This window comes from Rhinoderma darwinii, chromosome 11 (assembly GCF_050947455.1).
Source record: "Rhinoderma darwinii isolate aRhiDar2 chromosome 11, aRhiDar2.hap1, whole genome shotgun sequence".
In the NCBI taxonomy this organism is placed as follows: domain Eukaryota; kingdom Metazoa; phylum Chordata; class Amphibia; order Anura; family Rhinodermatidae; genus Rhinoderma; species Rhinoderma darwinii.
In genome coordinates, this window is record NC_134697.1 from 43,082,599 (window position 1) to 43,098,873 (window position 16,275).

A 16,275-nucleotide genomic window follows, 5' to 3' on the forward strand; every position below is an offset into this window, starting at 1 on the left:
TACGGCGTCTGTGTGGGAACTGCGCATGCGCCGCTCCCACACAGTCCAATTTGAAATTGGCGCCGTCCGGCGCCATTTTCCTGTGGACCGGAAGTCGCGGCCGGACAGTAATATTACTACTTCCGGTCGCGGCTTCCGGACTTGTGCACTTGAACCAGCGGCAGCAGACGGAGCGGACGGGCAGGAGGGAGCCGCGGCGGCAGGAGCAGGTAAGAGATTTCAATGTATGTTCGTGTTTGTGTGTTTACTACTGTATGTAAACCTACTACACTGTGTTAGCGCAAAAAATGGCGACACACAGTGTAGGAGGTTACACCGTTCGAACCCCTCGTTTATCCCGGCACTAGCCAGGATAAAGGAGGGGGGGGATGCTGAGAGCTCACTAGAGCGAGGGCTTTTTACCCAATTTTGCAATGCTGCAATTTTGGGAATAGCTCCATCTAGTGACCAGAAATGGGTAATACTATAAATTAGAATTAATTTATAATATTTCCTGACTCGTGAAAAAAATAAAAAAAATTTCAACAATGTTTAATCACCCACACACTAAATGTTTAATTTCTGGCAACACATTCCCTTTAAGAGTCATTATATACCGTGACAAATATGTCCATTTGGCTCACGAGGACCCAGAAAGGGATGTTTTCCCTGTGGAGATTGTAAATCCTGTGCCAATATTTGTCGTGCAACTGATTTTTCGACAGTTGACGGAACAAGGCATTTTGAGATCAGGCAGTATATCTCATGTAGTACAACACATGTGATATACTACGCCACAAGTCTATATAGGACTCACCTCTAGGGAGTTGAGAGTTCGCACGAGAGAGCACGTGCGGGACATCATGGGGGCTAGTGAGATTGAAGATCTAACACAGCTCAAGACGTTGCCGAGACATTTTAATGTACATCATGATTGTAATCCCAGAACATTAGCAGTACGGGGATTGAGAAAATACATTGTGGCATCAGGGGCGGCAATGTGAAGAGAGTTTTGGCACAAAAAGAGTGCAAATGGATTGTCCTGCTGGGATCAATGAAACCCGATGGACTTAATGAAAAATTTAGTTTTGTTCCCTTTTTATAATTCCTATTGTCTAGTTTATTTTACTAATTATGTTTTGTATTGTAATGTTACTTTTTTAGGTATCTTTTTAGTCTTCCCTCATGTCCGATCATCTTAAATGGTGGAGATATGATCTGGGTCATCTGAATACTCTGGAAAGCGATGTAATGTGGAAGTGAAGATTAATCGATTTCATCTATGTATTTATCGTTGTACGATTATCTATTGTAATATATTCCTTCACCTCCCTGAGGCGCTATGATGGCTCTCTTTCTTGTCTGTTTCATGTGCTGGGTAAGCAGGAAAAAGGAGTCTCCGCGGGCGCTGCTGCACTTCAATGGGACCAAGAAGGACACGAATGTTCGGAAATGATGATAGGAACTGTACGATAACATAGGATTTATTGATAATATGACTACGCGTTTCAATGCCGTACCGGCATCTGTTTCATAGTATATTATTAGTTTGCGAGCCTATTTGGCATATATAATAGCATGTTATGGTATTATTATATTTATATCACATATTATGTTATCTCACTTATATTGTATATAATTTTACTCACTATACAATTCCTTTGGGATAGTGTATTGTATTTGGGTTATTTTTAACCCCATAACTACCTATTTATTGTTCTTACATAATTAGCACTGATTAGTTGTGTTTTTTGTTATGATATAATATTTATACGTTAGATTGATGTCAATTACATTTTTGTATAATGTTGTCACGATATATTTTTTGTCATCCTGTATTTGTTTTCTGTTTTTCTTTTGTGTTTTATTTATGTCATAGGCTTTCACTTCACCCCTTCTTAGTATTTTTAATATTACCATAAACGATAGCTAAAAATATATTCCTTTCTAATATGAACATTTGACACCTACCTTCATTTTTAACCATCCCCAGTGATGATGTGCGCATGCCTGCTGCTGGCGGTGATGCATGGCCCCCTTCGGCTCCTTTACGCGCACTGCGCATGTCCGGAACTCCCGTTACGCGTCGGGAATCCGTATGTGCGCTCCAGCGTGTGGAGCCGGAAGTGGGGCATGCCTCGCTTCCGGTCGCGCCAGCGGACATGCGCCGAGATTCATTATGGTGATGATGTACACCTAGGTACACACATTACTACCCTATATAAGGACCGGACATGTTTGGGATTAAGCACGTACCCCCTGAGGAAGCACTCAAAGCGAAACGCACGTTGGGGTCTCTGCGGTGGAGCCAACACGGGCTTGTGATACTTTCTTTTGTCATAATGGGTAAGACTGTTTTTCTGACTTTTTTCTGCAGACACTGATTCTTCCCTCTGCCTCCCCCTACCTTTACTAGCTTCTAACGTATATGGGATATTAGAGGATATTAGGGTTTATCAGGTTAAAACCCACTGTGGTTAAGAAACTTTATATAATCTCTGTGGTTAGCCAGTGCAGTCTGTATATAATCCATTATAGTCTTTATTTAGTAATTCCCAAGTTGAGCTCTATAATACCGCACTGTCAGCACTGGAGTCTTGTATTTATATGTTTTTTATATGTATGTCATATTTAGGTAATAAAGCTGTTATATTCTTATATAAACTTTGACTATAAGCTCTATTCTTTCGGTATGGTTCTAAGGGTCCAATATTGGCAGAAGTAAAAGACAATCAAACGGAGGGCACAATGAACCTGTTTAGTCAGACAGACAACTTCCAGCTGCTGGGCTTTAGGAGAAGACTGAAGAACAAAGGCTTGACCAGGGAAAAGGAACCATCATATAGGCTCCCAAGCGATTTCCTGATGGATTGTGTCCTGTAGCATTGTAAGTGGGGAGCAAAATCTTCCCCTGGTAATGATGGGGAGTCTCAGCTTCCAGTTTTGTAGTTTTCTGATACAATCCTTATAGTCAGGAGTAGGTTACGGAACTTTAGTACAGTTTTGCCCCACCCACAACATGTAGTGCACAGCAACCGCTCGCCTGCCACGGTAGGGAACCTTTTGATAAAGATGTAAATCCCATCCGTGGACTTGGAAAGTTAAAGCATAAAAAAAAATATTCTTATTTGAACATAAAGAGCTGAAAATATGAAAACTGTACAGGTCACTTCAGATGCTTCAATGTTTACACTCTTCAATGAAATGTTTTGGCACAAGACATGCAAATGTGGGATGATGAATGTGATTTAATTACTCTAGCTACTTCTAGCTGCACTGAAAACCTTAAAAGGCTAAAAAGATAAAAGTTTATAAGCTAAAACCAGCTTCACTTATAAAGAAGCTGCAAAAGCAGAGTAATGTTTTATGTTATTCTTCTCTCTGTGTTTTACTGGGAACAAGCTTAAGATACAGAAACAATATTGTAAACTGTTTTAGATGCATCCATAGATTGCCATCTATATGTTAGAAATTTCCCCATCTTATCCACAGTCCAATCACAAAATCAAAAAAGGGGCCCACACAAAAATCCACCATGTGTGGCCAAAATGCTACAAAGTTCCAACCTACATAAAGGCTCACATTCCACACGTTCTGGGGAAAAAGATAGATTTTGCAGCCATTAGTAAAACAAATTAACCTGTATAACCCTTTTAATTTAGGGGTCTGGTGTTATGGAATCACCAGTTGAGCAATTCCCAGGGTGGAAGTTTATGGAATTGCTAGGTGAGTGATTCCCCAAAGGCTGCTGGAGACTGTCAGGAATGACCGTGCAAATAAATCCGCAACCCCAAATCCGTCACAACTCTGATCGACAGAATCTAAGGCTACTCTATGGTTTTCCCCATAGAACCCAGGTTGTTTTAACAGAGTTCGGTATTGGTCTAGAGGTGAAATGCAGGCAGTACCAGAGCGGATAACAAGACAGCCCGAGGGTAAAGAAAAGTCCAAATGACAAAGCTAGAGGATATCAGGTATTGCAGAGGTCAAAACCAGCCGGGAAGGGGGGGCTGATCTTGCCACACTCAGTGATGGACGTGCAATTCCGGCACTCCACACTACATCCACTGATTCTTCGGGACATTGCCTCAATATTTCACTATCATGGTGAAGACTGGACGGGTCAAGACTAAGGATCTTCAAGGTAGCCCCAGATCTCATAAACAGTCGTCCGACAGGGATAAATACTTTGGGAAAAAGCTGCCTTCTTCGGAGGGTAGATCTAAGATGGCGCCGGCGTCCTCAAACTGTGAGCAGGCGGAAGAATCAGACAGCTCTTGTGCTCCTTCTGATTCGGCTGGGGATGCTGACTCATGATATCCAGTATTACAGGGAATAATCTCTTGTTGTCTCAGGAACTGATATTTTTGTGGCTACCGAGGAAAGATTTCACGCCCTCGAAAAATAACTTAATTACTTTCATGATATCCACTGCAAAACTTCTGATTCCTTTGTACTGGAGGAAGGCGGACCCACCTACGATATAGTTATGGTGGTCTAAAATGCATCAACTTCATAGACTGGAGGAGTTTGTTGGCTGGAATGCTTTCACAAGGGATAGCTTTCTTAAGGTATGGCAACCTTGGAGACAATACATAGAATAATTACCTAGCTCTGGGCGTAAGGGGACCGTAGTTTCTTCTTAGGGGAATAGATATTGGCATTAACATTTGCTAAGGACCATTCTATGTTTAGTATATAATATTCAAGGGATAGATAACTATTTTTATTTGTTGGATGTGTTATGGGGCATTACAAACTGCTCCTACTGATTATCTCCTCACCACCTGAGAGGATGTTTACCTTATTATGTGTTTATGATTTTAGTGTTATTTCATTAGGTCATTATTATTATTTGATCTCCTTTAGGTGTACTATATTATCTGGATAACTATATTTAGATGAAATAATTTGGAGTGGGTCCTAGTGGCAAGTTTCCACTCCATATTTCGCACGTTTTTGAATTAAGATTATTACATGCTGATGTGTTGGGGATTTCTCCCATTTGCTTTCAAAAGATGTGTATACTGTTATCTGATTGATGTAAATTCACTATATTGTGAGATTGTTCTCACATTGGATGTCAGTTCTTGTTTTTTGTGTGTCAAAACATTTAATAAAAGAGAATTTATAAAAAAAACAAAAACAGCCGGGAGCAGAAAGTCCAAATCAGTAAGCAAAGGGTAATCCAGAGACAAGCCGAGGTCCAGTTCAAAAAGTTCAAAAAGTCAAAGGCACAGGGTATAGTCAGTAGCTTGATCAAACACATGGAAGCAAGGAAAATCACAAGCAAAGAAAACAGAACCATCCCAAATTTAAATATTCCACCCTTCAATAGGAAGAAAGACAGAGATGTTGAATATGCTCAACAACTTAAACCAGAACCGCACAGAAGCTAGACTAGTAGTCATGGTAATCTTAAAGGGATGGACGTTTCCTAACGTCTGGTCTAAGGTCTGGAGTCAGAATTACTTAAGAGGTTTGAGGTCTGAATTTTTTTAAGGGTCTGCTCTGGGGTCTGAATTAATTTGGCAGTCTGCTCTGGGGGTCTCAATTTATTTAGGTATCTGGTATCTGCATTAATTAAGTGGTCTGTTTTGGGGTCTGAATTTATAAAGGGATCTGTTATCTCCATTAATTAAGTGGTCTGTTATGGGGTCTGAATTTATTTGTGTTGCAATGGAGGCTGGGGTTGACTGCACTAGTGAGGGGCCAAAGAGGTCTCCGCAACACTTCCTGTCTTAATGGAAAAGGAAAGAGAACGTCACCTGTGTGTCACTGTATTTGAAGAGGACCTGTCACCTCTCCTGACTTGTCTATTTAAATAAATATTTGTATTCTCCTTTAGATAACAATTTTGGAGCATCTTTCCTAGAACTCTGTGTTGTGTTACGAATCTGACAGGACGTATTTAATTATTTCTCACCAGTTTAGTGTTAGGGTATGTGCACACACACTAATTACGTCCGTAATTGACGGACGTATTTCGGCCGCAAGTCCCGGACCGAACACAGTGCAGGGAGCCGGGCTCCTAGCATCATACTTATGTACGATGCTAGGAGTCCCTGCCTCTCCGTGGAACTACTGTCCCGTACTGAAAACATGATTACAGTACGGGACAGTTGTCCTGCAGCGAGGCAGGGACTCCTAGCATTGTACATAAGTATGATGCTAGGAGCCCGGCTCCCTGCACTTCGTTCGGTCCGGGACTTGCGACCGAAATACGTCCGTCAATTACGGACGTAACTAGTGTGTGTGCACATACCCTTAGTGTTGGCAGTGTTGAGTCGTGGAGTCTAACAGGACTCCTGATATTCACCAGGGACCCCTGCTAGGCGGTATGGATTTATACATGCAGGTCACAGCCATTTAATCACCCTCCTTAACGTAGCTAGTTTGAAACGGCCAGTTGTCAATTTATTTATACATTTCCAGGAGGAATAACAGAGGATCGTCACAATGTAGCGTTCTAAGAAAAGTTTCTCCAGAATTGTTAATTCTTAAGTTTAAGTATTTACTAAAACATACATGTCAGTAGAGCAGACAGATACAATTTTATTGTTATATATCCTGGTTGTGACTGTGTCTGATCAGTACTGTATTGTCTTGTATAGTCTGCAGCGTGATAATACTCTGCAAAGCACCTGTATAGAGCTGGTATCTGACCACTTTGTGGTCACTGTATGGTGGTATAATTGGTTGTATTGATATTCGTATAGTGGTCCATGACTGAAATAGCAACTGTCCTTGAATGAGTGACAAGCTGTTTCTCTTGTTACATATTTAAAAGAGTTTTCCACCTTTTGTAAAATTATTTTGCAAAATATTTTAAATATGTATTAAACAATATTTGTAATATACTTACCGATGCAAAGCTGTAGATGTCTTCTAATACCAAGTAGTGTCATGTGACTCTGCCACCATCTGAACTTTTCTCTTCCACTGACGTGCCGACCGGTCTTCTTGATTCTTTACTTCCAGACAAGCTCCTTTTCCTGTCTTCTCCATGAACGGTGCGTCATCTGTGATGTTTCTGTAGTGGGCTGTTCCGAACGACTACTTGCTAAACTAGCGCCTGTGCGTTTCAACTAATCTTTACTTGAATCACGCATGCACAGTAAAAGCATGCAGTGCATGCCGGGAGCAGAATGACCGGAAGAGCGTCGGAGAAATACTCAGAGGTAAACAAACCTCCCTATGTAAATAAAACAGCGTAATGCTAAAAGGAAATTAAAAAATTAAAAGAACGATATTTAGGGAGCTTTAATATAGAACATAAGAAGTAGTGCAGGGATAAAAAATAAAAATAAAAAAAGGTATTGGAAAACCCCTTTAAGAGAATGGCGAGGGACGTGACCAGATAAAGAAACATTTTCAATACTGGATCCACCCCAGGGTCTGAATTTTATTGGGGTCTAGTCTGGGGTCTGAATGCATTTTGGGGTCTGAATGATTAATGAGTGATCACATTTTTTATCATATAAGTGTTTACGGTTTATTATCCAACCCTTGGTGCAGAGGGTTCCTGGCCATCTGAGGGACACAAAAGATGTCCTCCGTATATTCCAAAATAAGATATGGGCACATAATTTCACATGGCTCAGCTGTGACGTCATGGCATTGTATACGAGTATACCACATACAATCGCAGTTAAAGCCTTGAATTTTCATCTGTCAAAATATGGCACATATGACCAAAATCTACAAAATTTCGCGACCAATGTGCTCACCTTTCTCATGACTCACAACTATTTTAAATTCAATGGCCAATATTATCTCCAAAAGCGAGGAGTATCTATGGGGGCTAAATTTTCACCATCATTGGCCAATCTGGTTATGGCATGGTGGGAGGAGATTACTCTTTTCTCCAACTCTAATCCTTTTGTCAATTACATACACTGGTATGGCAGATACATCGATGACCTTCTACTTATATGGGAGGGAGATGTATCTGCCATGTATCTGCCATACCGGACTTCCTCACTTACCAACAACGATTTCAATCTTAGATTTACACATAACATTGAAAAAACCAGTATCAATTTTCTAGACTTAAAATTTGTTGCCACAACGGATAAAGTAATACACTCTGAATTCTATCAGAAACCGATTTTACACGGTTTCTATCAGAAACCGTGAATTTACACGTGCGAAGAGGAACTGCAGCTCAAGCCAGAGTTTTGATAGGGAACAACACAAAATGAGTCAAAAATTGACCAAAAGGGGGTATCAAAATTGGATGCTCAATAGGGCCAAAGCAATTGTCAAGACTAAAGATAGACACGATCTATTAACAGATAAATCAAATGAAATTACCAATAAAATAACAACTACTAAGGCAGATAATGAGATTCCAACACTAAGTCTACAATTTAGCAATCAATTCTCTACTATTAAAAATATGATCCACAGATATATTCCACTATTGTATGAGGATGTTAAACTAGAAAATATACTGAAACAAGGGTGCAGGATAGTAGCACGCAGAGGACCGACAATAGGTAATATATCTCCTTCACTACTATCATCCAATACAACTAGCACAACATCGCTTGAACAGCAGGGCTTTTATAAATGTGGATCTCATCCCTGTAAAGTGTGCAACTGCACTAAAATAGTCAGAAAATGTGAAGATTCTAGTGGCCAATACAGTTTTCCCATAAAGTCATACATCAATTGCAATAGTGTAATATATATTATAGAGTGCACTAGTTGCAACTTAAAATATGTAGGAAGCACTACTAGAAAGTACAAAATTAGAATCTTAGAGCATCTCAGTTATATTAGGAACCCGGCAATTACCAACATATCAAATGCCGCGCTACATTTTATCACTTGCCACGACAGAAATATAACTTTTCTAAAAACTTATGCCATTGAAAAAATTAAAAGCACCATTAGAGGAGGGGATCTAAAAAAAACGCTCCTAACACGGGAAGCGTTTTGGATATACAACTTTAAAACAAGGTTTCCACATGGGCTTAATTTGAGGAAGGAACTGATGTTTTTATATTAAAACATCCAAGATAATCAAACCCCCTCTGGGGTAAAGAAACATTTTCCTCCCTACACATTAAACTGGATATAAATAATGGGGGAAAAAAATCTCTTTCTCCTTACACCAAATTCGTTATAAATTTATTATGACTAGTTGTTCTTCACTTTCTACAATCAAAATTTGGGTACAAAGTTGTATAATTTAGACTCAAATATATATAATATACAAAAAGGATTATTAATATATACCAATTTTCTTGTATTAAACATGTGACAGCAAAAGACTCCAAGTCATGTACATATTTATTATCAGCTATGCAATACATTTGCATTTAATATACTAGTCACACCGGAGTAGTATTTTTATTTATACACATGTATATATGGTATAATAATATAACAAATAAATAAATAAATATATACAAAAAGTTTCCACTGTTACTCTAAATAATGTCTTTGTTTTTAACACAACATAAAGTCAATCATTTCTACATTTACACTCATCTGTGTTTTTAATATATTTTTCAGCTTTTGCTAGGTCGGTCCATCTTTCAATTACTAACTGTTATATATAAAAAAAAAAAGTTTTGTATTATTAAATGAAACACAGTATAACGATTATATATAGTTATATTATATATAACAAAAAGAAATAAACAATAACAAAAACATACTCATGGGCCATATGAATTATATCTTCACTGCCTGTGCATTGGTCCTGACGCTCTCATTTGAGAGCCGGAGTTGTTATATTTATATATATTAAAGGGTTAACTTTTTCATTCATTTCTGAAACAATACACAAGCTGCCTCTAATCAATTAATTAAAAATGCCTCTAGCTCCACCTATTAAACCATAGCATATAAGCCCATGCTCTTGAGTCCCAGTGAGTGAATGACAGCCATGACTAAGAACACTTGACATGCTTGAAACACGTAGGCTGACTATACCTACCGATTGCTGCCTTGATACCAAGTCTGCCTGTTACCGAATTTTTATATGTTTTGATACAAATAAAATTGGGAATACGTTCCTTTTTAAAACACTCCTCCAGCGCTGGATCAACTTTTTCTACTCTACTAGTAAGCTCACACTGCTTTGGGTCTGGCAGGTGGGAATGCACGGTCTTCATTGAAATCAATTAGAGGTAAAGTTTTATGTTACGTGCAGATTTTACAGGTTATTTCACTCTTTCCATTGAATTTTAACAGCTAGTATTAGATTTAATGGGACCTGTATGAATCAATGCTGTGAACTCCCCATAGTAGTGGCTGCAAACAGACAGAATTTTGTAATTTAAGGAACACTAAACATAGAAAATGCATATAGAAAAAAAATATCCCAGCAATTCCTCCCTACAGTCCAAATAAAAAATGTGACTATACATTGATAATGTGCCCTCCACCTGAATGATCCTGCCTCTGTTCCAACGCTCCGGACCTCTTTTACCCCTTCCAAAATAGCCGCTACAGTCTCAGACTTCCCTACGGAGGGCGTTTTGATTAATAGTGTCAGGGATCATTAGCATGTATATCGTTTGCAAAAATATTATCCTTACATAATATATATATATCAGTTTATTCCACAAAGAACTTGAATGTATGTAAAAAGATGGATAAGGAACACGACTATGGAAGACACCGCCCCTGGAATGCAAGAGGAGTGTACAGATGAACTCACAACTGAATAGAGCCAATAGGGCTTAAGCACATCCCACCTTCCTACAGAGAAGATTTTTTGTAAACTCTTTGTGTAATAAAAGTTTAGTGGTACTTCCTACTTCACTGAGGGAGGATCTTTACCAACAACTCTGTCTGGTATATTTCTTCCACGCATGCCCTCAGTTTCCAATTTACAGAGGTGGCTATTCAGTGTGAAATAACAGGGAAAGGAACCCTGTCAGTTGGCACCCAACGTGGGGCTACACTCGAGGGGATCTCGGAATCCGGACAACCGACAATCACAGGGTGAAGCAGATGACCCGGGACTGCCCACTGAAGGAGCCTGATCACCTCCACAATAACACGGTAAGTCAGTTGATTTTATAAATCTTCGACTTATCTGTGTTAGTGGACGGTCTTGTGGGAATCTGTAGAACCCTAGTTAGTTGGCAGGATTACCTCAGGCAACAGGAGAGACATCCCCGCTGTGTGGTCACGAACCCGTAAGAAATTAGTCGCGTCCGACTAACCATCCTCGGGGTATTTAGGGACTAGATAGAAAATATGACCTGTCTTATACAGGGGCACGCGGGCACAATAAGACATGTGATAAGTCGTGGGTAATATTTTGGCCAGACCAAAGGGTTGCAGACCAAAATTTGTTAAATTTTGGCCAGACCAAAGGGTTGCAGACCAAAAGTTGTTATATTTTGGCCAGACCAGAGGGTTGCAGACCAAAAGTTGTTATATTTTGGCCAGACCAGAGGGTTGCAGACCAAAAGTTGTTATATGTTGGCCAGACCACGGTGAACCGGTCACTAGAGGGTTGCAGACCAAAAGGTGTTATATAAATTACGTGAAGGATATAGAAGGTTAGAATGGATGGTTTACGGTCCATATTCAAATCATCAGGATCACCCGTACCCGGACGATCCAATTTGTATGATTTGGTGAAGCGAAGGGAAGGGAAACCGTATGCGAGTAAAACTAAGAAATTGATGGAAGTGTGTGGGATGCATAGGGGAGGACGGCTACAAGCCGGAGACTGGGCAAAAGGTATTAGATAGAACAAAGGGAAGTTGGAAGATAGTAAGTTGATGGAAAGTGCCTTAGAATGGCAGCGGACGGCCATAGCTGTCAGCAAAAAGGGATTTGCAGAAGAGAAAGTTAGGAATAAGAAAGGCATTGTATTATGTTATATGTATTATAAACACATGACCGGCCACCGCCCTATAATGGCGACGGTCCCTCATGTTGAGTGTGTCCTCATTGTGGGCAGCAAAACCCCCACACTGCTGAGCCATGTGTTTCCTGTGGGAGAGGCCACCCCCACCCCCTGATGAGGTCACGCCCGGCCCAACCTAATCAGTAGGAAATGATAGCCTTGTTAATTTTGTCATTTCCCTCAGTAAAGAGTTGACAGTAACACATGCTGCAGTGTTTTATTCTATTCCAAACTCAGATTCCGTCCCAGGGGTGCACAAGCTACAACTAGGAGACTGTGTACTGGTGAAAAGACACGTCATCATAATATAGAGATAGTGGCCGACAGATTGAACACTGTTACAGATTATGTGTTTGATGTTTTGAACGTAGATAATTCCTATACAATAGTGTGATGAATGATTGCAGATACGTACGCTATCTTGAGTTGTTGTACAGATGTGTGAATCTATGGAAGAATTTTTGCCGGCAGTGAACATTGAAATTGTTAAGATTGTGAGAACAGAAGCTGTGAGTGCGTGACCCCCTCCTGTAGAATGTGATGGCCACTATAGATCGTGACGGGGTGGGGCTGTGTGATGTAACATGTGTGTGATATAATGTGTGCAGTGTGAAGTCTGAAAAGCAGACTGGTATAAGCTTATATATAGAGCATGGACTGATGAGACAAGTGATTACAATATTGCACTGATTTTCTATATTGTATGTTCTTATTTTTAACAGCAGTAATGTCTAAAAAAAAAGAAATTCTAAGTGTTTTGTGTATGGGGTTAAAATCAGTTCCTCTCCTCTGTGTAAAGGAATGTTTCTTATCTTGACGCATATGCTGTTGTGCGTAACTACACCAAGCGAGACAAATATTACAGCCGGCTGGATTTGTCTGCAAAACGATAAAAGTTTCGCTGCATATTTATGTGTTATGATGTGATAAAATTTAATGTTGGAATGTTTTGATGTTAATTCAAATGCATTAAAATACAGATATTGCGAGACACGGGGTCTTGAAGATGTATGTACCCCTACTGTTCCCTACTCTCACATATGGTTTATTGGTTTGCAGTAATTAATATTAGAGATATATTATTTTCTGTTTTATTGGATAAAGAATTATAGTTGTTATTTTTGTTTTTACATATACATAGGAAGTGCGATAGTAATGACTAAATGTCATTGTTGAAAATGTATGAGGTTTTAAAAGTAAATGGTTGCAAGGTATCTAAAAGAACATGCTGTTTTGCCAGGAGAAAGTAACTTTTGTTTTAGGCTATTGTGTATTATAGGGGGCCAAACTAGTGCTCCCCAGATAGGGTGCCCAACCTTATTATGTTGAGAGATGTCGTTTTGAACCCTGCTACATTACTTTTGCAGAGTCCAAAAAGGGGGGAGTAGTGAGGGGACTGATCAGGTACAATTTTGTTTTGTTTTGAATTAATGAATTTGGTTCCAGGAGATCTACAAAATGTGTATGACAGTAACCTAAATATTGAGGTTTTTCTGTGTAGATATTTCCAGAACAGTAAATATGGCACTGGGTATGCTGTGCTGTAGTATCCACTCAATATGAGGTATTGTGTAAGAGACCATCCCCCTCCAGCAAATTTACACAAGAGGCGGAGGTCACTCACAGATGAGTCTTTACAGATTTAATTTGGAAGGAGGTGAAAATTATCTAAACATTGTTCATTTTATGCCAGATTTTTAGTAAAAAATTTTTTTATTGTGGTATTAATCAGGTATCTATAGGACCTGATGGGGTGGGATTCTCAAGTGTTCTGGATTATCAGATGAGTGTGGAGAAGTGTATGACATTTGTTTTTATTTTTGAGAATGAAGATGCCACCCCTTTGAAATGTTCCATCTATATGTGACATGGGTTTCCAATGTAAATTTGTAATGTAGAAATACTTCATACAGTATGTACAAAACAGGATACGAGGCACAAGGTAAATCATCCAGAAACCACTCTCACCTTCTTGTTCATCTCAAGGAGCAGAGCTGGAGGTGCTCGCTGAGGCTTGTAACCTGGCAAAAGGTAAGACGGCCGACATTTACACTGACTCTAGGTACGCTTTTGGTATTGCCCACAATTATGGGCCCATTGGTAATAGGACAATTGTTGGATCATCGGATAAGCCAATTGAGAGCGTAAGAGATGAAAGACCCGGCAAAAAGAGTATGTGCAGCCAGGTGTCAGTAAATTGGCTTGTCCCTGGATACAATAATGCGACCGCTTGCTTTGTAGCAGCCTGCATGATGTGCGCACTGCATGACATAGGTAAAACAGCAAAGGTACCTGTGAAAAGTGCCGCCCGGCCAGATTAACCATCCCAGAGACTGCAGAACATACAACTACCCGAGGAAGAAGTGTATGAAAAGGTGCTCGTATGTGTAGATCTGTTCTCAGGGGGGCCTGAAGCCCGGCCGGTATCTTCCCCACTGCAGAAGTTGTGTGTAGTGACAGGGGAATCGTTTTTATCCCAAGTATTGACCTGGTGTTTGTACAATAAGATATCAGCAGTTCTCCAGATGTTGTCCCAAAGTTAGTTTGTTTAATAACTGTATTCAAAAAGTGTTGTGGGAATATTAAATACTGAGGTTAAGCTTTATGTAAAGTTCTAGACCAGCCTCAGCATTGGACTATTGGAGGCATGCGTCAGATAAAAGGTACAGCAGCGGAATATTCCCATTTGAAAACATTTTTATTTATTTATTTTTTGTTGTTGTTGTGAAAGGAAAATTTTAGAGCAGAGAATTCTGTGCAGTATGTATATATATAAAGAAGAAAATGAGTTTGCATGTATCACTTCTAGGTACTGCTCAATGTGAATGTTTAATGTAAGGATGTTATTTGTTAATGTCTTTCTTCAAATTAATTATCCGATTAAGATCGATTAATGATTATACAATGAAAAAGCTTGTTCTCCACAGGAAGTCTCCAACTGGGAGCGGAAGGCGTGAGAACCAGATTCTAACAGAATGTGGACAGATAAAGGAAGGTAAACCGGTAGCATTCAAGGCACTCTTGATGGCACTTGTATTGATGGTGTATGACCTCACATATGCCCCAAGACTGCAAGGATCGATGTGGTAAGATCTAATTGGTATGTCCCAGGCTTCACAGCTGATGCTGGTAAATTCTGTTAGAGCTGTTTGATTTGCCTACAGAACAGTCCTAGCAGACCGATGCCAACCTTATCATACCCGCCTCCCACAAAGAGAACAGACCTTGAGAGACCTTCCCAGGTGGAACAAACCAGAGTAGGAAAAAGTTGAGACACTTGTCAGATCAAACGTATGGTATCTGGGAACATTTCTGTGAGTAGGAGCTGTTCCATGTAATCAGCTGAGAATAAGGTATAAATCCTGCTGAAAAGTGTAACACCAAGTGCAAATACAATGTTCCCAGTAACTACACATATTCTAGGTGGCCTGTCCATTGTAAAAGATTCGTTTTTCTTATATAAAGGTGTTTGATGTAGTTTAAGGGCCTGTCATTATTATTGTATGTACTCCGAACAACTTTTATAGTGTATGCGGATGATGTTATCACCAGATTAGCATTTATTTTAACAATTGACAAGGGGTGGGTCCCCGGCAAGTGCCAGTAAACATGAACTAGAAGACTTTTAATATGATGAACTCCATCACTGAGATGCGGCAGGCGCTGCCTGAGCCAGTACAACGTGTTTGTCATGAACTCACGGCAGTGTCACAATTCTAAGCAGCCGTGCAGACAAGTAACTTGCCAGAGGAAGAGGACAGATGCGGAGGGTTTGTGGTAGTCACAATAAAATCCACTAATCCATCTACATGGGATCTCACCCCAGGCTCACAGCATGAGGTGCTATGTACAGCTTGGTGACATATACTAAAAGAGACGGTGTCTGAAAGATGAGAAGGACCAAATCAAGTCCTAATGACATCAGCAAAGATTAAAGTAAAGACCAAAGACCTGAGTGAATCCGTCAGCAGTATCAAGTGTTTTAATACGTAAGTGACCAGGAGGGGGTAATAATAAATCCCCCACTGGACACCACTGTGCAGTCTGACTCCACAATTGTGTGGGTTACCCTGAGGGTGACAGTCAGTGAAGAGCAGAAGACAGAAGAAGAAGATGACGATGATGTACAGGACTTGCAATGAACTGGTGGGACCCAAAACCTGAGGGGTGATAGCATTATATTATTAATTTAGGCCCTATTGTTTATATTGTCTGAGATTTATAATTATAATGTGTGTAAATATGCCACGGTACTGCAAATTATAATCTGAGGAGTTTTTATGTGGAGGTGTGAGGTAAAGGTCACTGGTTGTTGTCACTCATATGTAAGAAGTACATGGCAGCAATGAGAGCCCGTTGGTTATGTTACCTGGGTGTCATTAGGTGTAAAGGATCTGCCAGGCACAGCTTCA